This window comes from Falco cherrug, chromosome 4, assembly GCF_023634085.1.
Source record: "Falco cherrug isolate bFalChe1 chromosome 4, bFalChe1.pri, whole genome shotgun sequence".
In the NCBI taxonomy this organism is placed as follows: domain Eukaryota; kingdom Metazoa; phylum Chordata; class Aves; order Falconiformes; family Falconidae; genus Falco; species Falco cherrug.
This window is the reverse complement of record NC_073700.1, coordinates 14985016-15007186: the sequence shown is the minus strand read 5'-3', so window position 1 is coordinate 15007186 and position 22171 is coordinate 14985016. Positions and strand designations below refer to the sequence as shown.

The window sequence follows — 22171 nt, the reverse complement described above, 5'->3', positions numbered from 1 at the left end:
ATAAGTAATGCAATACATCCAAAATCTCCATTTGTAATGAAAATAGATTTGCTGGAAAGTCAATTGGAATTTTCATTTATTGCTTATTGTTTCTAGCATATTGGAATATTTTGTGCTACTCAGTGTAATACAACTATGTGTTTTTTTCAAGTAAATAGTTTTCAGAGGCATCTGATACTAACGTCCTTCTGCAGCTCCTGAGAGGAGATGTAGAGATACAATGTTAAACTGTCATCTCATCTATTTGCTGTGAAGAGCCTAATATGTAGCATTTTTCTTGTGAAACATACCTTAATATTCCCTGGTGTACCATAATTATAATCTAATGAAGATATTTCATAATTTCAGAAGTAATCATCATCATATATTTAAAGGACTTGTGTTGTGGTTTAACACCAGCTGACAGCTAAGCCACCACTCACTCATTTCCCCAGTGCGATGCAGGGGAGAATGGGAAGGGCAAAAGTGAGAAAACTCATGGACTGAAGATAAAGACAGTTTAATAGGCAAAACAAAAGCCATGTGAACAAGCAAAGCAAAATGAAGAATTTATTAGCTGCTTCCCATGGGCAGGCAAGTGTTCAGCCATCCCCAGGAAAACAGGGCTTTGTTATGTGCAGTGGTTACTTGGGAAGACAAATGCTGTAACTCCGAATGTGTGGGCCCCTCTCCTCCTTCCCCCAGCTTTACATGCTGAGCATGACGCCATATGGTGTGGGACATCCCTTGGGTCAGCTGTCCTGGCTCTGTCCCCTCCCGACCCCTTGTGCCCCCCCCAGCCTCCTCACTGCTGGGGGGGGGGGGGGGGTGAGGAGCAGAGAAGCCCTTGGCGCTCTCTAAGCGCTGCCCAGCAGTAACGAAAACATCGGTGTGTTACCAACGCTGCGTCCAGCACAAATCAAATCCAATCCAGCTGTATACTAGCTACTATGAAGAAAATTAACTCTGTCCCAGGCAAAATCATTGCAATCTCCAACAGTGAAGAAGGGAAAAAAGGGCATGCCATGTAAATGAAAAATAAGCAGGAATGCTCGCTAAACATATAGAAATGAAGGAATAGTGTGCTGTGGTGTGCCTTCCTCATACCTTCACCAGGGCATAAATAATGCCATAGGCTAATCTCTTCAGACTACCTGGTGCAGGTGTCAGTCCTTTGAGAGGAAATCCAATTTACTCTATTCTCCCAGTAAGTGCAGACACAGAGGTCTGAAGAGAGTCCAGTCACCAATACAGATTTATTAGGAGGCAGCTTAAGGAAAACTGTTCACAAAAGGAATATTTTGAAAACAATTGCTTTATTCTGAAGCAGTACTAGACTTCTGGATACACATGCAAAATAACTGAGTTATGAGATGCAAGGCCCTGACTCTGTTGAGCTTTATCCCTTCTTTTATCTGTTGTTTTTTAGAGTTCTTCCCCTTCTTTTCCTCCTCTCCACTCCCGTAGCAGTTAACTCATGCCCAGTGGTGTGCTTTCCTTCACTGCCTGCTCAAGGAGGTAGCACATACAGTATCTCCCACTTTGCTGCATGCTCAAGGCTGCTTGGTTGTGCTCCTTCAATTGTTTAGGAGATCTTTGCTAATTGGGTAAATTATGTATTAATAATTTGTCTTGTGTAAAGTTATAGATGAACATAGTAGACAATGGAGGCTTTGTTGTAAAATGATGCTACAGTAGGAAATGAATGCATAATTCAGTGATACAGGTGTTTTCACTTTATCTCTCATACAGTATCTAGATTTCTAAGGTTGCATATGTGTGTAGTCTGCTGTTCATTTTCTAATGTATTTTGCTTTTTGATGTTCCTTGTAACCTGTGACTTCTACTGTTTCTGATCAAAACAGCAGAAGTCTTAGAGTGAGCTCTTGAGCAGATGTTCATGTTGTACAATAAAAGTTGAGAATTCCCCTACTGATACTCTTTAGTTTAACATCATATTGTATGCAGATGAGTGACCTCTCTACAGAAGCTGCTAAAGAACAGTTAGTTTTAGTTCAGAATTTATTATCTTTATCAGTTAATAACTGGAAATGCATTGAGATGACCTCATTGCTCCTTGTTTCATAGAATTAGAAATTGTGTGTGACAAGTATGAGTTTGAATAGGTGAATCTGGAAATTCTGCTTTTTAGCGCAGTCTGGTCTGATGAACATGTAGCCAAATACAAGGTTTTGCTCTGATGTGTACGTAAAAATGCAGCTATTTATGAATGTTTTTTGAAAATGTGTCATTGTGTGCTTCTGTAGTTCTTTGTCTGCCTCTCCCAGGTAGAATTTGCCTGGTTGCAGGGAAAGAATATATGGCACAGATTATATATTTATATCATGCCATAGAAATTAACATTGCCAGAATTCAGGCATTGCAGTTGAATCACTATAAGTGCACATTTCAGCAACACTTTCTTAGGCTCAGTTTTATTAATCTCATTTGGTATTTAGTTCACATTGCTCATTCATACTCTGAGGATAAAGTTTAGCCAAAATATTGTAATGATATAGTTGAGCAGATAAATGGCATTCCAAGTCAGGAAGAAACCCAGACCTCAGTTGTGAAAACAGTGCATTTCTGTTGATGCTATTGAATTCAAAATCATGTGTGATATGGGGAGCAAGAGGAAGAAGGGAAAAGCAGAGAAAGGGGAGAGAGAATTAGATTTATGTTTGCCATCTTAATTTTGCCCTTTCAGGTGCATCTGGGTGCTGTTTGTATACGGTTACACAGCTGCTTCTTCGGCACACGTCTTTTTTCTTCATGTTTGGTGGTGGTGGTGAATAAGCTCATGAAGAGTCTTGATTTCAGAATCTTTAAGAGCTCAAAATGTAGTGAGACTTGTGATAACATTACAAGGAATATAAAAGAAGTTGTCAGAATGATTTTGCCAGAGGAAGCTGAAAAATGACTTGATCATATGTCTGTATATAGGAACAATTTTTCCAGCAATATATAAAAGTCTTAGCCTAGCAAAGGCATTAATAGGAGATGTAGCCATACATTTAAAGCTAGAGATACATGAACTATAAGCAGTGATTTTTATTTTATTTTTTAAGTATTGAGAGTAATTCAGTGACTGAAAGAAACTGCTGGAATTGAGGTGCATTTATTATTATTTGGTACTTTGAAATCAAGATTGGACTTCTCTTTAAGGTTAATAAGATGCTATTATCTTCATGGAGGAATGATAATGATGGAATCTGTTAGCTGGAGGATATCAGAATAATTTATCTCTTTCTCACTGGCTGAATGACATGGACAGTTCATGGGACAACAATGAGCTGTGACTTTTTTTTCCATTCTCAAGTCTTCAAAATGAAATCTCATCTTCCTTACAAGAAAGATTGATATAAGAAGGAAGGAAAAGATTTGCGTTAGGAACTGAAGTCAAGATATTTGGATAACCTTTCACAGAGGAGGTGGGTCTTACTTTTGAAGGGATATCATTTAACTTTGAAATCAGTAGTAGAGAATTACAAACAAAACAGCTTTATTGACCTGCAACTTGAAATTCCTGCCAGGAGCTTGGAAGGGAACATAAAGTTGTGTTGTTAACTGTCTATTAATAGCTAATTTAGAATTTGTTACACGTCTGCCTAATTTGTGTATTATTGGTTGTATTTCTTTACATCTACACACCTAATATAACTTCTGTTAGCTGTATCCAGTGTGTAGCAAAATTGAATTAATTTGAACTGTATCTGAAATAGAGATCAACGTTTTGGGATTTTAATTTTGCCTATTCATGAGGACATAGCAGGATACCTCTGCCAAGCATTACCTATCTGTTGAATGTCTGGGTACAAGGACCGCCCAGCAATGTTGAAAACAGCCTGAAACTTCCTTGTTAGAGCCAAATGCCTTGTGTCACAATGTTCTATTGACATTTTTGGCAGAAGGTCCACCTATCATGTTTGCAAAATGAAATTACATGGTATGCCCCCATGTCTGCCCCCAATTACTTTAACTCCAGGTAGTGCAAATGAAAGACAAAATGAAAGCAAATTTTTTAACATACTAAATTTTGCATAGCCCTATTGTGGTGGAGGGAAATTATGTCAGGAGCAAGAACTTTATAAGCACTTTGGAATAAGTTCAATGTATTTTTCAATGACTCTCCTTAAAAAAAATTAGTGAGAGACTTCAGACATGGCTGCTTATATAGAATTGCAGAGGAACTAGTAGAGTATTGTGAGAATGTTTGTTGTTTAGGGTATTCTCTTTCTGCAGTCATTTTGAATGAATGTAAAACATAGAATTGCCACCCTTCTTAGGTAGTAGGAAGACTTTAGAAAAAAAAAAAAAGGCAAAAAAAGCCACCTAATTGGTATCCAGTCATGTGGAAGGATGCTAATGACATCTCTGCTCAATTAACGTTTCCTTACTATGACCCTATCAATATTAATAAAGTAAGTTATACTTGCTGGTCTTTCAAAAAAAATTCTGAATCTGACCTGGAGAACATTCATCACAAAAATATTGTGGAGTTGTATAACCCTATTTTTATCTTACTCTGAAAACTGTGATGTTAATGGAACACTGCTGACTCAGCATGATATTTCGGTGATGTTATTTTAGCTTAGCAAACAGTGAAAGTCTCACTTTTTTCTCTCCAGTTCCTTAACAAAATAAAATGCAATGCATTTAATATCGATTATGACTTGCTTATAAATACCATATGGTACTGAATCATTTTTTTAAATGTGGAGAAACATGCTTCTTACATGAAAGTTAGGCATTAGCTGAAAGGAACCGGTGCAATCAGATGTTTGCAGAAAGCAAAACCAAGAAACAGCTTACAATAGCTTTTATGTATTCAGTTGAAAGAGAAAAATTGGAGAGAATTTTGAACTAAACTGAACTGCTTTCCTTAATGTTTATAACATCTGGCTTGGTTTTTATCACGTGGCTCAACTAGTAATCTATGCTTGATTTTTACACCATTAAAAGTTGGAAGAAATATTTTAGTTCAGTTACAGTCGTTAATAATAATGGAGTTGGTGCAGATCTTATTCAGACTGGAGCACCATAGAAAAAAAAAATAGGACTGTGCATGTTAGAAAGCATATCAGGCTCAGGTTAGCCTCTGAAGATGGGAATAATGCATGGAAATAATGAATTTTATTTAGGGAGCGAGGGGCTGTAGCACTGTGTGCAGATATGTATTTCTGTGCTGTGCTCCTTCACTTGCATGTAAAGGTCTCTTCTGATGATTTTTTAATAACATTTGTTACTACTTTATATATAAATCTTAAACTTTTTTGATCCAATTTGAAGCTGTGGGGGCACAAGAAGTCAAGTTGAGATTTTTTTTTTCCTGTATGTGTGAATGGTACACCTAATACAAACCTCTAGTAAGGGTCTAGGTCAGACTTTATTCATCCTTAAACAAGAAAAACCTGATCCATTTATATGGCGCTCACAGCAGTATTGTTTGTTTTAGTCTAACTCTGATATGTAGTGTGGATTCTTTATTCTAGCTGATGACTGTATGTTTTTCAACAGTCATCACTCTCTTAGAAGCCCACGGATGTATCTGCTCATTCGTGTGTTTACAGTGCTTGCAGAGTAGAGGATAGTCTGTAAACCTGACTAGAAATGCAAGGGGGTTTAATACTCCTAAATTAAATAACAGGATGCATAATGATGAGTATTTTGATGTGAAATTGATGAGTCTGACACTGCTAAATGAAAGAGAAAAAAAATAGTATTTCAACCAACCAGTAGAAATACAAGGGCCTATTCTGTGCAATGGTTGGATTGCTGTTGTGCCTATATATATTCCAAAAAGTACAGCTTTTGAGATGTTCCTTTAATTCTCTCAACATTTGGAGGGTGGGGTCAGGGGAAGGGCAGCGATGTGCGGTCCAGCTTTGAGTATGTTCTTATATCCTCCTTAACCTTTAACTGTCACATTGGTGGTACCTGAATGAATCTAACTTTGTACCTCAGCTGAAGTGTTGTCCATAGGGGATCATTTTATATTGCCTACAAGGTATCAGAGTAAAGAAGATAATGTGATTTGATGATTGTGTTTTGTCATGATTGAAAAGGCACAGAGCGATGCTCAGTTTGTCTTTTTACATAATGAAAACCGAATCAGAATTGTCATCTGATCTGTCTGAGGATTCGGCAGCAATAACTGTCTTCCGTCTCATTACTTCCCCTTCCCTTTTGAAACTTTTTAATCTTTGCAAGAAAAATTGGGAAGTGTTATAGATCTCAAGTGTTTGTTGTGCCCATTTACTTACTTATGCACAACTAAAGGGTACATACTTCTAAAATCTCTTCACTGAAATGGTGATTTTGTGAGGAGATGAAATGGTTCTCATTTGTCATAGAGACCTCCTATGTTCTTTATCACTGCAGATCTGAGGAGAAAAATAATGATTTACCTAATGTAATTATGTCTTTAATTCATATGGTGGCTTAAAATGGTCAAGTTTTTTTAAGCCATTTATGGTTGATGGTTTAGATTTTAAAAGCCATTGCTGAGATTATGATGAGTGACTCCAGTGATGATTGTTTCCACTTGCGGGTGTGGGGAGGGCAGTTTCTTTAACTTAAAAACCATCAGTATTTGTCCCTTTGTAAGCAAGATGTGTATTCTTATTCCTTATGCTGTACCAGTTGGTCAGTAGTCACAGACTGTTGTCCATTTCTACCCCCAAAGAAGGTAGCTTAGCAGTAATATATTCTTAATCCAAAGGAATTCGAGAATATTTTATAGTTGGAATCCAGATATTTGGGATTAGGAACATATGGCATGTGAAAACATGTATTTAAAAGTGCTTCATTTAAAATCCAGTAGATTAAAAAAAAATAATGCCGGTACGAATACTGGACAGAAAAGGAAGAAAAACAATGTGGAAGTATAATGTGTTTTGTTTTTCTCATGAGAGACAGTGCGTGTTTGACTGTCCTACTGTTCTATGGCTGAGAAGGTTCCCATGGGTTCCTTAGTATTAAGTGCACTGAAAGCCAGCAGACTCATAGAAACCTAATGTTATTCCAAATCTTGAATCTAATTTTTGTTCATTGTCAGTTGAGCTGCTGCACTCTGCAAAGCTTCTGCTGTCAGAGACACAGAATTCTGAGTATCTGTTTAAGAAGGTCCTCTGTGACTTCCTAATTATATTTCATGACAGTCCTGCTTTGTTGAGTACAATAATGAAATGGAAAACTTTCAAAATTAATTTTAATATAAACTATAATATACACAACACAGTGATAAACCTTGAAAAACTGCCATTCACACTAATTAAATATCATTACCTTTGCTTACTACTACATTGTCTGTATTTTGTTCGTTAAGTAAAGGGAAGCAGCAGTGTGCTGCATATACTGAAAGCAATTCAGTTTGCCCAATTAGCAAAGTTTAAGATTGATTTCAGAGGCACATTTTATCTTAGGGTTTTATTTGTTTTGTGCCTTTTGATGTAAAAATGGTAGCCTTAAAATGTTTTTCCCTTTTATGTTGTTGAGACTTAATTTAACTCTAAAACTTTCTATGCAGATTCAGTTGAAATTTGTTTTAAATAGCCATGCCATAGAAAAACAAAAAGGCAGTCATCATCTTTCCATTATGCTCCTTGGAATTAGTGATGCTAGGCACACTGAATACGGAGGATGTAACATTGGGTGCTGTTTTCTTTTAGTGCCTTGAATCTGCTCTGTTAGAAACTGATGCCCAGGCCTGGCCTTCGCTGCTGTGCAGTATTTGGTAATGGGGATGTGATGGTGCATTTGGCACTGACAAAAGGAAGTAGAAAAGTAATTAATTGGACTTGACTCTGCAGATGACAATGCAGTTCAGCTCACTTCAGAATATAAAAATACCCCACATGATGGACGTTTGGAATTAGTTTCTAAATAACTTGAAAATGTCTTTCGCTGGAGCTGTAGAAACACTAAGGAATAACTCCAAAACTGGAAGGCTGTTATTCCTTATTTCCCTGTTCCCTCCAATACCTTTTGGCATCTATGAGAGATTCAGTACAGTGAAAGAACAGGTAATCTGAAGGAAAGAATAGTTTTTTCCCAGTTCTTCAGAAAACAAAGATAGATAGCTTAGTGAAAGGAAGATAATTAAACTTAAACTCTTTAGATTATCTAGGTCTATAAGATGGCAGTTATTAACCCAATTAACGTCTGAGTTTGTTCTCCAAAACTGTATTGATATGGTTGTTTCAACTATATTTCTGTAAATTAGCGGTGCCAACATACATGCTTTGCCCTATAAGTGAGGCTAAGCTAATATGCAATACAGAGAAGGAAACCCTATTATTTATTCAGGTCAAGTTCAAGAGAATTCTTAAAATTTTGCTAAACTAATAATTCAAATAAAATATTTAAGAATAAGTAAGTATTAATTGCTTTTTTGAACTGAACTTCCAAATCTGTTTTCCACCTATGAAGTCATCGAACTTAGACTGTGAATTCACAATGACATGTTCTAGGGGGAGGAAGGGGATATGCTTTTTTCCTGTAGTGTTTTGTTGCTTCTTCAGTTTCATAACTGAGTTGATTTTGATTGTTTAAAGTTACCTTGCCCATCAGCGGTTCAAGCTAGATAAAGAACTCTGCTCTCATGAAACCCCACCTGCAGTACTGTGTTCAGCTCTGGGTCCCCTACTTAAGATGGTCATGGACCTGTTGGAGCAAGTCCAGAGGAGGCCATGAAGATGGTCAGAGGGCTGGAGCACTTATTCTGTGAAGACAGGCTGAGAGAGTTGGGGTTGTTCAGCCTGGAGAAGAGAAGGCTCCAGGGAGACCTTATAGCAGTCTGCCAGTGCCTAAAGGGGAGCTAAAGAAAGCTGGAGGGACTCTTTAGAAGGGCATGTAGTGATAGGACATGGGATAATGGCTTCAAGCTGTAAGAGTATATATTTAGACTAGATATTGGGAAGAAATGCTTTACCGTGAGGGCAGTGAGGCACTGAAAGAGGTTTCCCAGAGAAATTATGGATACCTCATCCCTGGAAGCATTCAAGGCCAGGTTGAATGGGGCTTTGAGCAGCCTGGTCTGGTGGAAGGTGTCCCTGCTGGTGGCGGGGGTTTGGAAGTAGATGATCTTTAAGGTCCCTTCTGACCCAAACTGTTCTATGACATGGTATGTTTTAACTGAGGAACACACATAGCATCTGGTGAAATCTAATTAATTTACTTCTTTTCCTGTACATAAAATACTGTAATGAATTAAAGAGAATCTGATAAAAAGGTTGGCTTGGTCTATTAATATTAGACCCAAAGATTCACTTAGGAAGCAGCCAATTTGTAGCTAAGAAGAAAGTTGCATTTTTATAAGGCTTTTGTAAGCTGGTAAACTACATTAATCTAACAAAGGTCTTGTCCCTACTTGGATTCTTTGTGGATTTTAAACATATTTTTCCTTGTATTAATCTTTCCACTTCTCTGCCTATTGTGTGTGGCTCATTTAGAAGATTGTGGTTGAGTGAAGATGCTCAGTACAATCACAAAGGCTATGATCTCTTTAAAAGTCTACTTAAATCAATACATAGCTTCTGATGGCTACTTAATGACTGCCTTAGAATCCCTTATTATTTTTCTTTTTCTTGTCAAGGAAAATGGTTTTGATGGGAGGGGAAAAATAAGAAACTGTATTTATGCGAAATAAGTCTTTTAGATTACTGGCCATAGGTAGCTAGTTAGTAAATATTTACACTGATAACCTGGGGTGACCATAATGTTTTTTGAATATCTATGAAAAAAATAGTACTCTTTTAATGTCACAGTTGAATATGCTTCTTTCTTCTTTCTTATGATGGTTATGATCCACTACAACAGGTTTTGCATTGTGTTGAGATATACTTTAAATTGTGGCTTTGAAGAAGAAAATATTGCTGACAACAAAATTTCTCTTCTTTTTTCCTGCCTGTTTTCTTACATAAATAATTTATCTTCATCTTGTGTATGGATAGCTCTAGTCAATAATCAGTTTCTTATATCATTATGACCCTGTATTTGAACCCTTCATAGGAACACTGAGAAGTAACCCATAGTAATGCAGTAGAAAATATGATAACTTTCTTAGGCTGTGAAGGAACATTGTGTTTAGGTGTATCAAGTAAACTCATTTGTACATCAGGATTTGATAGAGCTAAAAAAAATATTGTTTGAAGTTTCAATGTATTTCATTGTCATGAATGAATATTCAAAATCGTGAGCCTTCTTTTAAATGGAGATGCATCACATAGACTCTAAAATCTAAATGATATGTGCTAGTTTCATTTGGAAGTATAATTAAGGTGTATAATGTCATTTAACTGTTTAATGAACTCTGCATAATGTAATGGAATACAAATATTTGACCTTCCTGACAGTGACTGATGGATTGAAGTTGCACAGCATGATATCATTAGAATGTCAAATAATATCATTATTCATGATTATCAGGAATTATTCAGGTGAAATGGCAAATGTAATGGAAAGCTATTATTTGTGTGTGGGCCGCAGATTGACTTTCTTTGTCAGTGCCAGTCTCTTGATGATACAGGGGGAAGATACTCAGATTTATTGAGCTACAAAGAATTAATGTTATAGGTTAAACAAATGTCAATAATATCAGAAAAGTATTTTCAGTAGGTCAGGTCATGTATTAAGTCTCTAAGAGTAACTACTAGTGATAGTTTTTACTTCTACTTTTACTTCTGCTAAATATTGAAAGCATCTTAGGTTACAGACTGTTTGCAGCATAAGAATATATATCACTAATCATAATTTTCTGAGTGATTTTCTGATTAGTAGAAAGAAAACATATCATACAGACTGTTTGCAGTAGAAGTTACATTTGACTCTCTATTCTCAGAAGCCTAAATGCAGAGTCCAGGCTTTTGTTCCAAGAAGTCGTTGGTTAGAATTTAAACTAAAATCACAACTAGGTATTTTTCCTTCACTAAAATCCACAGCAAATTGATGGCCTAGGTCAGGAACTACCATAGACTTTCAAACAGGCCATCCAGACACCTAAAGCTGAGCACACACTTATGCAGTTTGTTGAATTATGGCCTATAGAAATAAATGATGAGTAACCTGCATTGATTTGGATAATTAAGATCTTACACCGGAGACATGAATGAGCTGTGAAAATGGATTTTGCCTATCAGGACAAAAACTGTAATAATGTTTTATGACATGCTTTCTGCTAGGTCTGAGTCATACCAAATGATAATTTTGAGGTCCTGACCTGCAGATACCAGCCACATTGTTCTTGCCAGTAGGAGGTGGCACACTTAAGAAGGGCCTGAAGGATCAGCTGTTATGTTCACAGTGAAAACAGGATGAATCTGCAAATTATTTGACTGACTGCACAGGACAGATAATTTTCTCAGAATTCCTGGAGTCGCCATAGGATTTGTAGGGGTCAGTAATGTGTATTTGGTATACAAATAGGCTTTTATCAGTAAGAGGTAGCCTGTAGATAGGCCAGTGCCTGCAGCATGGTATGGCCAAGGACAGAACAAACACGTGGTGAACAGGAAAGCTGTGCAGTGAGGGCTGCATGCCGTGCTGCAGGATCATACACCACTATATCATTTTTATATTAAGATGGGGTTGTACCGTGGTTTTGGGTTGTATGGTAGGTGTTCATAGCTTTAGTAAGGGATAGGTGTCCCTGCTCACTTCCTAGCACAGTTACTTCTATGCTTTGAAGCTTTAAAAAAGCCATGATGGACCATGGTAGATGGCCAAGACTAACAACCCTCCTAATTCCTATAGACACTTAGGTGAACGCATGCCATCTGAAGATACCCAAACTACTGTCTTGGTGAAGTACTCTTACAGTTTAACCACCTACAGCATGGAGTTTTGTAAGATTGGCTTTTGTCTTACTTCACTGTTGAATTTTGCAGTTTCTGTTCAGCTCTGTACAGCCTCAGCTGAAATGTCTCTTTTTTTTTTTACTCCCCCCCCCCCCCCCCCTTTTTTTTCTTCTTCCCTATAGACATACTCACAGTAATTTGAAGTGCTTCTTGATTTGTGTATTAAACCTAAGTCACAGTCATAACAATCTGATTTACCTTTTGGTCATGATGTATAAGTTGTAAAACCAGGCTGAAGATGGCAGCTTGGGAATTTCTGTGGAAGCATGGTTTCTCTTAAGTCCCTGTACAGAAGGCCAGGTGATTTCCAATACTTATTGTCAGAGTGTTAAAAACTTCTGAATCCTGTTTTGTTCCCTGCTGCTCTGGGCTTCTACCTCAGTCAACAAGTTTTCAATCTCACCAGAACTCCCACTTCACAAGCTGTCAAATGACTGCTCGAGTGGTAAATGGAAACCTTAAACATGTATGTGTGTGTGTGTGTATGTGATTTGTAGTATAACTTATTACCAGGGAGCTGAAAAGTAGCCTATCCTTGAATATGCAAAAGATGGTGAGACATAACCCTTCACCCATTATGAAAGTCTGGCAATGGGGAGGAGAGACGTTATTGTTGCCATCATTGTTTTCTTTTTAAAAAACTAGAATGCAGTTCCAAAGTGATGGAGTGTGCCAGTTGTTCATCCTTCCAGCAGCAGACAGGGTGGACAAGTGTTTTTACATACTCGGGGAGCTGCATGTTGTGGCTTTGTAGCAGAATGGTAACAGTGTTTATCAGATGCTTGCAAGTTATGTTGTGCATATACACAGTGTGTTGCTCCTCCAAATACAGAAGATCCTGACTTTGCAAAGCAGTTCCAAAAGAAAAATTCCAGTGCTAGCAAACTGCAGAGCCTAGGGCTCTGACCCCGGTCATGTATACGATGTAAACAAATTCCTATGCAATTTTCAAAATTGTGTTTGGTTATCTTACTGCTCTTATCTTACAGAAAAGAATAAAACAAACAGAAAGAAGCAGTAAAGGTGGTGCTAATTTGACCTTTGTGTACTGCGGTGAATGGTCCTTATTAATTTAAGCTCTTCCTACTGATTCAAATGAGGTCACGCAATAAAACTAGCTTTGAGTAAAACTTTGTAGGAACAGACGATGTATTTATATAACAAAAATAACATTTTAAAGTTTTATGAAATCATAATAAAAAATCTTACTACATATTACTGTCTTTGGTTGCACATTTAAATCTTCTAAATAAAAGGAATGTCATATGTGTGGGGTCAATAAGTTACAGTTTCAGAGATTCAACTGTCTTTCCTAAGAGTATCAGTTTAGACTAAATTTGCAAGTAAATTAAGTAGAAAGCATTTTGTATGTGAACAACAGTAAACATTTACCATGTATGTATCATGATAACATTTAAATGTTATCATTAAACTTCAGGCTGGAAAAGTTCTTTGCCCAATTTTAAGCAGATTTGGCAGAGTGGCAGAGTGTATGTCAGATGTAAGTAGGCAGTAGAGTGGAGGAGAGTTACTAATGATGATCCAAAGCGAAGATTTTACAGGGTCTTGCCTTTTATAAGGCAGTAAAGAGATCATGCTAAACTGATTCCCCAAGGCATAAATCCACAGGAAATCAGTTTGATTTTGTGAGGTGGGTTTTTTTTTAATTATTTTTCACTGCTCATAAAACTCTTTGTTTATAGTATCATTAATGATACAGAAATGAAGAAAGCATGTTCCTATTTAGAGATTAATAGTTCTTTTCTCTTGAAGTCTTTGAAGTCTTTGAGTAATACGTATATAATATTGTAATCACACTATAGCTTAAAATATACCTGTATGTGAATGTAATTAATATATTTAGGTGCTCCTGGTATTGTTTATCAGGCATATGTTTTATTTTTGAGAATCTACAGCACTAGTACAATATAATTTGATTTAGCCAATTCCATTCTCAGGTTAGTTTGTTGCTTTAGTCCAATGCTTGTGCATATGCTATTTTGCTTGATGAGACAGGGAAAATTGAAATGGATTAAAGTGAATTGTAATGAATTATAATTACCTGTATTCATAACATGTATTGAAGAAGAAATAGCTTTGTGAGCCATTAGAGTTATAGGAGAAGATCTGAATTCTATAAGGGTACAAAATTTATATTTAGCTCATACTGAATGATAAGAGAAACTGAGTGATAATATGAAAAATAAGCATGAAAATTACTTTTAGTCTTTTATCTTTTCAAGTGCAAGTGACTGTGGTTTTGCATAGGAGTATACATTTGCTCTAGACTTTACTTGAAAGAAGACTAATCATGCCCAAGTATCCAACGTTGTGTCTTTTTATCTCTTTATGCTGAGTCTCTTAACTTCTTTTCCTTTGGCTATGCATGCCAAACAAACAGCAAACAAAAAGAATAGCCCTAATTTTATGATTACTTGCTCACTTCAAAACATAGTAAGATAAAAATTGCATCTCATCAATTCTTTGTGTATATTATTAGAGTCAAGCCATGTGTTTAGCACGTACTTTGTACTTCAATTGTTAACAGCTATGGAAATTAAATTTTTAACGTTACATATGCTTATGGGTAGGACATGAATTTCCCACTAGAAACTGTTTCTCAGAAAAAAATTTATGGATTACATGCTTATTTTAAGGTTAGTAAAACAGCTTAATTAGAATGAGAATTGTCATTTATAATCACAATTATTTTTTTATTTCAAATTGGTACCCTGTTTCAAAAGAGCTCTTGTCCCAGAAAGACAAGACAGATTCATATGTTTAAAAAAGAAATGGCAGAGCCAAATAGGTCTTGTCACTTTCATATGTAGAAATCACTGACCATGAACAAAACTGATGTCCTTAAGGCTGTTAGGTTTCAGCAGGTGGAATTCTTTTTAAAACTATGCCTGCTATGTCCCATCTTGAAGTCTTAGTCTTTTCTACTGTCCTGTAGGGATTCTCAGGTCATTTATAGTGAATTCCATTGAACAATAATTAGCTTTGATCTAAAGATGTTGTTTTCCTGTATAATAATAATAAAAAAAATAATCTCCAGTCTCCTAGGACTTACTTTCTTTAGTTTGCCTTCCTGCCCTACCATGTATCCAAGTAGAAGTTTCAGATACTTATTACGAGGCTATTTATATTCATGACTGTTTGTTTCTATACAGAAACAAGAAAATGAACTTTTGAATAATACCTTCATTAAAATAAAATCAAAATAAACTTTTAACAAGTCCGTTGTTTTGATGTAAATATGGAATAAGGAGAACACTGCTTCGTCTTAAGGATGCTGGTATTTTAATTCAACTTTTTTTCTTTGTCTTTAGGGAATGTTGAATTTCCAGCAGTGTAGGACTGTGTATTGTAGACATGAAGAAATATTAGAATGATTATGTATGTAGTAGTTCTCATAAACACCTTTTTAGTCTAGTTTGGGCTTTAAAACAAGTACTGTTGTAATGGCACATGTAGTTCTGTTCCTGATGTAGTAAATTTTCAGAAAATCAATAACAGCATAAAGACAGAATTAGTAGCTACCTCAAATGTCTCCATGTGAATGTAAAGGCTGTCTTATCTGTAAGGAGCTGATGGCTATAAAATGAAATGCATTTAAATACATGGCTGAAGATGATTAAAATATCATACAGAACCAAAGCACTTCAGCTGTAGATAGTCATTAAATTGACCATTAATAACTTGTGATATAAAGGAATATTACTGTGTTCATAAATTTTGTATGCAGATTTTATTAAGCTGGCATGTTATATGAATTGATTCCCTGACATCATCTAGCTGTGGCTGCATAGATAATAGTGTCTCGTATGAGTTTTCTACAATCTGGGAATTCTGACTGATTGTTTCTAGCTAGAAATTACGATTTTGTTCTGGATGGCAGATCTTTCAACCAGCTGGCAATCAAACCCCATAATGATAATGTTGTGTTTGTAATGGCTATAGTTTTAGGTCAGTATATGTGTCACAGACTCCTTTTTTCCAAGGCTTATAACCTGGATAAAAACATGTTCAGACCTGACCAATACAGTTACAATATTTTTAACCTGCTAATTAATCTTTCTTCCCTCCATTCTTTCCTTTGCTCATTGAACTATGGGATTCCATTCTGTACGTAATATTTATTAATTAAAATGTTAGCTTACCAGGCCCTATATTAGAAAAACATATCAATAACCCCCTAGCATTTTAGAGCTTTTTACTGTCTATTTAGTAGTCGATCTATTTTAGGGAAGACCATGTCATAAAAAGTAAAATTTTACAGGGATTCTTTACTCTAGCATGTCCAGATAATTTCTCTAAAAGCAATGGAGTATGCCTGTGGATGCAAAACTTGAGAAATCTTGTCTTCCCAATTGTCACTGATGTAGTATCATTATGGGGAAATCAAGGGAAATAAAACAGATGGGTGTAGTGTAGGTTCCATGACTTTTTATACAGATGCTCTGTGCTAAAGATATGTCTTTAAAAAAGGAATTCTAATAGGGGTATCTTGTAGCTGCTTGATTTTTACCAGCAAAAAGGTATTCTGGCATTTCTCTCCTTTATATCAGCAGTAGAATTGTTTTTATAAAAAGATGGGCCTGTGAGCTTAAGCATGACTCAATGTGTGTCCAAACAGGCCCTTCTGTGATAATAGTAAATGCATTTTCAACAAGCTAATGTATTTATTGCAAAAGTCTGGTTATTCAAGAAGCTGCAGTATAATAAAGAATGGATAATGAAGCATCTGAAAATGTATCTTGTATGCCAGTTTAGTACTAGTGTTATTATCAGACGTATTTTGCTACTGGTGGGAGATCTTGTGTTTCGGTATAATGAAAACTGAAAATTACAAAACATTCACTATCTGTTAAATAGAAAGCATCTCTTTCATTTTTTTCAAAGTTAGTTATTTAGATTATTAACCAGAAGTACACTATTGAATGTAATATAATGTACAGTGATTTATCTGTGTTTATTCTGAAGGTGAAATTTAGTTTTTCCTTAATAATATGTTCAAAGCAGCTTCGGTGTGTCATAATTATGAAAATTTTAACCATGATGTAATTTGTATCAGTGGTTCTGAGATAATAGGATCAGTAAGTTTGATGAGGAAGTTGAGAAACAGAATTTTGGAACGCAGCATTCGATATGTTTTAGACTTGATGTAGTTAAAAGTAAGGATGTTTCACATATTGGAGGAAAAAGAAAGCTGAGAAAACACTAAGGGCTTTGTTCATTAGAGTTGTATGCTGCTGCTCATGCTTGACCTTTTCACAAGAGAAATATGAAATAAAAGCTGAAAATAGGACTACCATACCCACTTCTCTTTTTCTGCCTATTGTTAAAACACCTATCTCACCAGGCTACTTCCAACAAAATGAGCTTTCCTTTGGTTATTACAGCTGCTCAGAGAAGTGGGTAAGCTCCAGGCTTTAATTATTGACTCTCAGTCTCTGAAAATAAATAAAGAAGCCTTTTCTATTAGCCAGGACTTTATTGCCCTAGGTAGTATCAGGATTTCCTATGAATTTTGTAATTAGACTGGAAACATTATGTTTTAGAAAGCATAGATCTGAAAAGGACATCTTATACCACTTAGTGGTATTGGGTTTGTATGGCAAGTTTTGGTATCGGGGGGCTACAGGAATGGCTTCTGTGAGAAGCTGCTGGAAGCTTCCCCCATGTCCGACAGAGCCAGCACAGCCAATACGGACCCGCTGCTGGCCAAGGCCGAGCCCATCAGCGACAGTGGTAGCACCTCTGAGATAACGTATCTAAAAAAGAGGGGAAAAAACCTGCGCAACAGCAATTGCGGCTGGGGAGAGCAGCGAGAATATGTGAGAGCAACAGCTCTGCAGGCACCAAAGGCCAGTGCAGGAGGAGGCAGGAGGGGCTCCAGGCGCCAGAGCAGAGATTCCCCGGCAGCCCGTGGTGAAGCCCACGGTGAGGCAGGCTGTGCCCCCAGCCCAGGGAGGTCCAGGGGGAGCAGATCCCCACCTGCAGCCCCGGGAGGGCCCCGGAGCAGGGGGATGCCCGAAGGAGGCTGTGAGCCGCGGGCAGCCCGCGCTGGAGCAGGGTTGTGGCAGGGCTTGTGCCCCCGCGGGGACCCCCGCTGGAGCCGGCTGTGCCGGAGGGACCCCCGCTGGAGCAGGGGCAGAGGGTGAGGACCCTGTCCCTGAGGAGGGGGGAGCAGCAGAGACAGAGTGTGATGGACTGACCCCAGCCCCATTCCCTGCGCCCCTGCGCCGCTGGGGAGGAGGAGGGAGAGAAAACCGGGGATGAAGTTAAGCCCAGGAAGAAGGGAGGGGTGGGAGGAAGGTGTGTTTAGGTTTTGCTTTTTAGTTCTCATTATCCTGCTGTGATTTAAATGGTAATAGACTAAATTAACTTTTCCCCAAGTTGAGTCTGTTTTGCCGGTGACGGTAATTGCTGAGTGATCTCCCTGTCCTTGTCTTGACCCTCGAGCCTTTCGTTCTGTCTTCTCTCCCCTGTCCAGCTGAGGAGGGGAGTGATGGAGCGGCTTGGGGGGGGCACCTGGCGTCAGGTGTCAGGGGTCAGCCCACCACAATTCTTTATTTGGAAAAAAGTATATGTGGATGTATGCATGCACACACACAAATGAACACACCCTTAATAGTCAGAGAATTTGTAATACCTACCCAGAGTAGTCAGGCCTTCAGTAACATTTGTTACTTACATAGCAACTAAGAGCAAATTTTATGAATTATAAAATAAGGACTATCTCTAAAGTATGATATCAGTGTAGAATGCTGTTAACTGTTTAGGGAGAGATCTTGGTGTGAAGTAGCAAGACTATCGTATAAAATATTATCTTTATTTTCCGGAACAGAAACCTAGGTTGATTTCAATTGGAGTCACAAAAATACAATATTTGAATCTTAATAAAAATACAGTTTCTGTGGTATGAAAGTATGATTTATGTTGTATGAAGATATCTCCTGCTGATGAATTTCATCTTTCATAGAAAGTATAAGTGTTCCTTAACAGAATTGTTTTAATTTTCAGAAGTACTAAAATAAAATGAACCAAAATTTTAAAGTTTAGATGTTTTAAGCTTATTGTAAGGTGAAAGTTCACTTGGACAATTTACCTGTAGGAAATGTTATCGAAAGCAGCATCTTGAAAATGTTTTCACTGTAATATTGCTCCTTTTTTGCAATAAGAAGTTTGTAAACAAAATAAAATTGTTAAGGTTGCTTAGAAATAGCAGATTTTCAGAAAGGTGCTGAGGAAGCTCCAGCCCTTGTCAAAAGGCCTTTCTGTCAGTGTGCCTGTGTGCCAGTTTTCTACTTAGATGTTTTATTATAAGAAATATTCTGAGTTATTTAAAAGCAGAGACTTGTTATAGAAACAACTTTTAAGGTGCAAAGCAGTGCTTGCTTAGCTAGACTCATAGGTAAATAGTTAAATGTTTAAATCTAAATCAAAACTATGATACAGAACAGGGCCATTTTAGAGGGCAGAGATGAAAACTACAGTGAGATGGTACGGCAGTAAGAAACTTTCTACACGTAAGCTCTAATTTTAATTATTTTCCCATTTTAGACTTACCACATTAGCAGTAGAGGCTGATCGTGGTGTTACTGATCACTGATCTGATCGCTGTGTAACATCACTTTGAGTGCATCGGTGGGTACTCAGTGTACGCAGCTCAGCTAGGGGCTGCCGTCATCATTGGGTGCTCTGGGTGAATGGGGGTGATACGGTGCTTTTGGTTTTGTACATCAATTATTCATAGTTGTAAGATGCTTAACGAAATTAAAAAACATTACTAGTGCCAACCTCCTTGTATAATTTGGCTCTGGGATGCAGGCTTTTTCTCCAAGCTTCTTTAGCCTAAAATAGACTAAACCTTCTTATCGGCTCACTTTGCTCAATACAGAATTTCCTGACATCCAAGTACACACAGAGGAACGCTCACAGACACATTGCCATGGCAACGCTAAAGTCACCTCTCAACTGACTTTATGGTGCTTTTCTGTCCAGTTCTTTCACACTAGTATCACTAATAAATAAACTGAAAATTAAAATACAGTTTCTCTCAAAGCATATGTTTGGTAGGTAATTTGTGTGTTGCACAGTCACCCTGTAAGAATCTGCCGGACTCTGCATTTGTTTATCTAACTTACAGTTTTTAATTTAAATATGGTAAAGTACAGTCATCTAGTGAGATTAAACTACAAGAAACTAATGAGAAACTGACAGAGAACACTTAAATTCATAATCCAGCAAACAAAAATTTAGTTGGAAGTGAATTAAGATTGTTCAAAGTTAAAAATGAAAATATAAACCCCAAACACTCTTATTCTAAGTCATAAAAGCGAGTAAATCATTAATGATTGGGAACCTGTACCACCCTACACATGCTTCCATACATTTATCATCTGTTTGACAGATACTGCCCCACCTTGTTAAGGTTTAAGTATCTATTGTTGATTATATAATTATATCTGCATTCCTAAAGCATGTCCTTATTGTGTATTGATGGAAAAATTATGAGGCTGGACCGCTTTCATACTCTAGTCTGAGTAGCATACAATAATTCTGTTCTGTGTTTCCCAGAGAGTCTGTTTTATGTTTTTCCCATAGTCCTGGTAGGAAAATGAATGAGCTTTGGAAATACGGGTGTTGGAGCATTGGCAATATTGCCAGACTTGTGTCAGGGCACGGGTGAGGGGTTGCATGCAGAGGTCTGCAACACGTAGGGACTTTAAAAAGTTGTCCTAGGAATATCTCTTGCTTTTTGGTGAAGGCTTGCTACTTGTAATGTTCTGGGGGAAAAAAATAATTAAAAAAGGAAAAAAAAAGTGGGCTCAGCAACCAAGAATTATGAGTTTGTATCAAACTAAACCATCTACAGAATCTACTGTAGTCAGTGATACAAATAAAAAAAGGAAAATATCAGGGAACCATCACAACGTTTTGGATATATCTGAATGTAGAAAAAGCTGCTGCTTGGTGTTACAGGGTTTTTTCCCTCAGCTGTATTCTTTCTTTCATACCTTTCCTCTTGCTTCTCTTTCCTGGAAAGGAGCATTCACACGCTTGACAAACAGTACACAAACAAGTCCCACTGAACCCAACAAGGTTAGGCAGGGCTTGTGAAAAGGATTGTGTGTATTACATATTTTTTTTTCCCAGGGTTGAGGTGGATGTTTGTTGTGTAGCAGCTCCAGTGAGAAGGTTTAGATTATGCCACTTTGTAATTGGTAAAAAATGCAGCTCTCTAAGCTGTTTTGATTTGCTCTTTTCCTTTCTTTAAATGCTAAGGGAACTAAATGCAGCAGTGTTGAAGTGTTTGTCTTGGAGTAGTGCATGAATAGTGCAGAGTAGCTTATCTCGCACTGGTGTGACTGGGATGCTGAATCCCATGTACTCTCCTTATTGAATATTAATCACAGAATGGAAGGATTATGAAGATTTCCAAATAGGGCAAGAGATACACATGTATCAAATACATTTGATTGAGAAGTTGATAAATATTACAAAGGATGACTGTAATTTTTCATTCCTCTGATGTGCCAGAATGTTTCCTGCCATACAAGTTGTCTTTGATATATTGAACTGATATCAGAAAGTCTTGTCTAATCCTTTCATTTATGTTGAACTTTGCAAGTAGAAACACTGAATTTTAATTTAAATTAGCTCTTTATACTCTCTTAAAAAAGCCACAGCTAACTAGCTGAACATGAACTAGAAATTTTATTTTTGCAAACCAAACTGATGTGTCACTTCAAAAAATTATTTCTTGTCAACAAATCATATAGGTGTCAGAAAGTCAAAATTTGCAATTTGTTTGATAACCTTTTTTGTTCAATATGTTGAATTGCAGTTGTGGAAACAAGCATAAAAAGGTTTGGGAGCCTGTCACCTAGGGTGGTGTTTTCTCTTGCTTGCTTATTTTTGCTAATTCAGCTAGCCGTCTGGTGCTCTGTCTAGCTGTTTGCAAAGCTACGACTGAAAAGCCAGGAGATGTTGGACATGAAAACAGACCCAGTAAAATACCTAGACAGAAAAATGGGATGACTGAAAAATTCAGGGACTAAGACAACAGTAGCAAAAATCCTGGTCAGACCCTAGAAAGTAATGTTGAATGGTGGACAACAGTAACCATGCATGTAGCTTAAAATAGTTGACTAGAAAAAGATATTTTCCTTCTTATCTTTTTACTCATAGAGAATAAAATGAAAATTTTCTGAACATTTTTGTTTCAATTCAATCAAAAGGGTTTGCTCTGTTCTTGAACATAAAATAATATTTAAAGTAATAACACAAATATAATTTAAATTTTAAAACAGTTAAAACATTTATTT

At 37.0% G+C, this 22171-nt stretch overlaps 1 protein-coding gene across 3 annotated transcripts in view; it reads left to right on the top strand.

The window, feature by feature from the left end:
* The window catches only part of FHIT (fragile histidine triad diadenosine triphosphatase), a 613978-nt gene that overhangs the window by 192730 nt on the left and 399077 nt on the right, over window positions 1–22171 (top strand). The window lies entirely within an intron of this gene.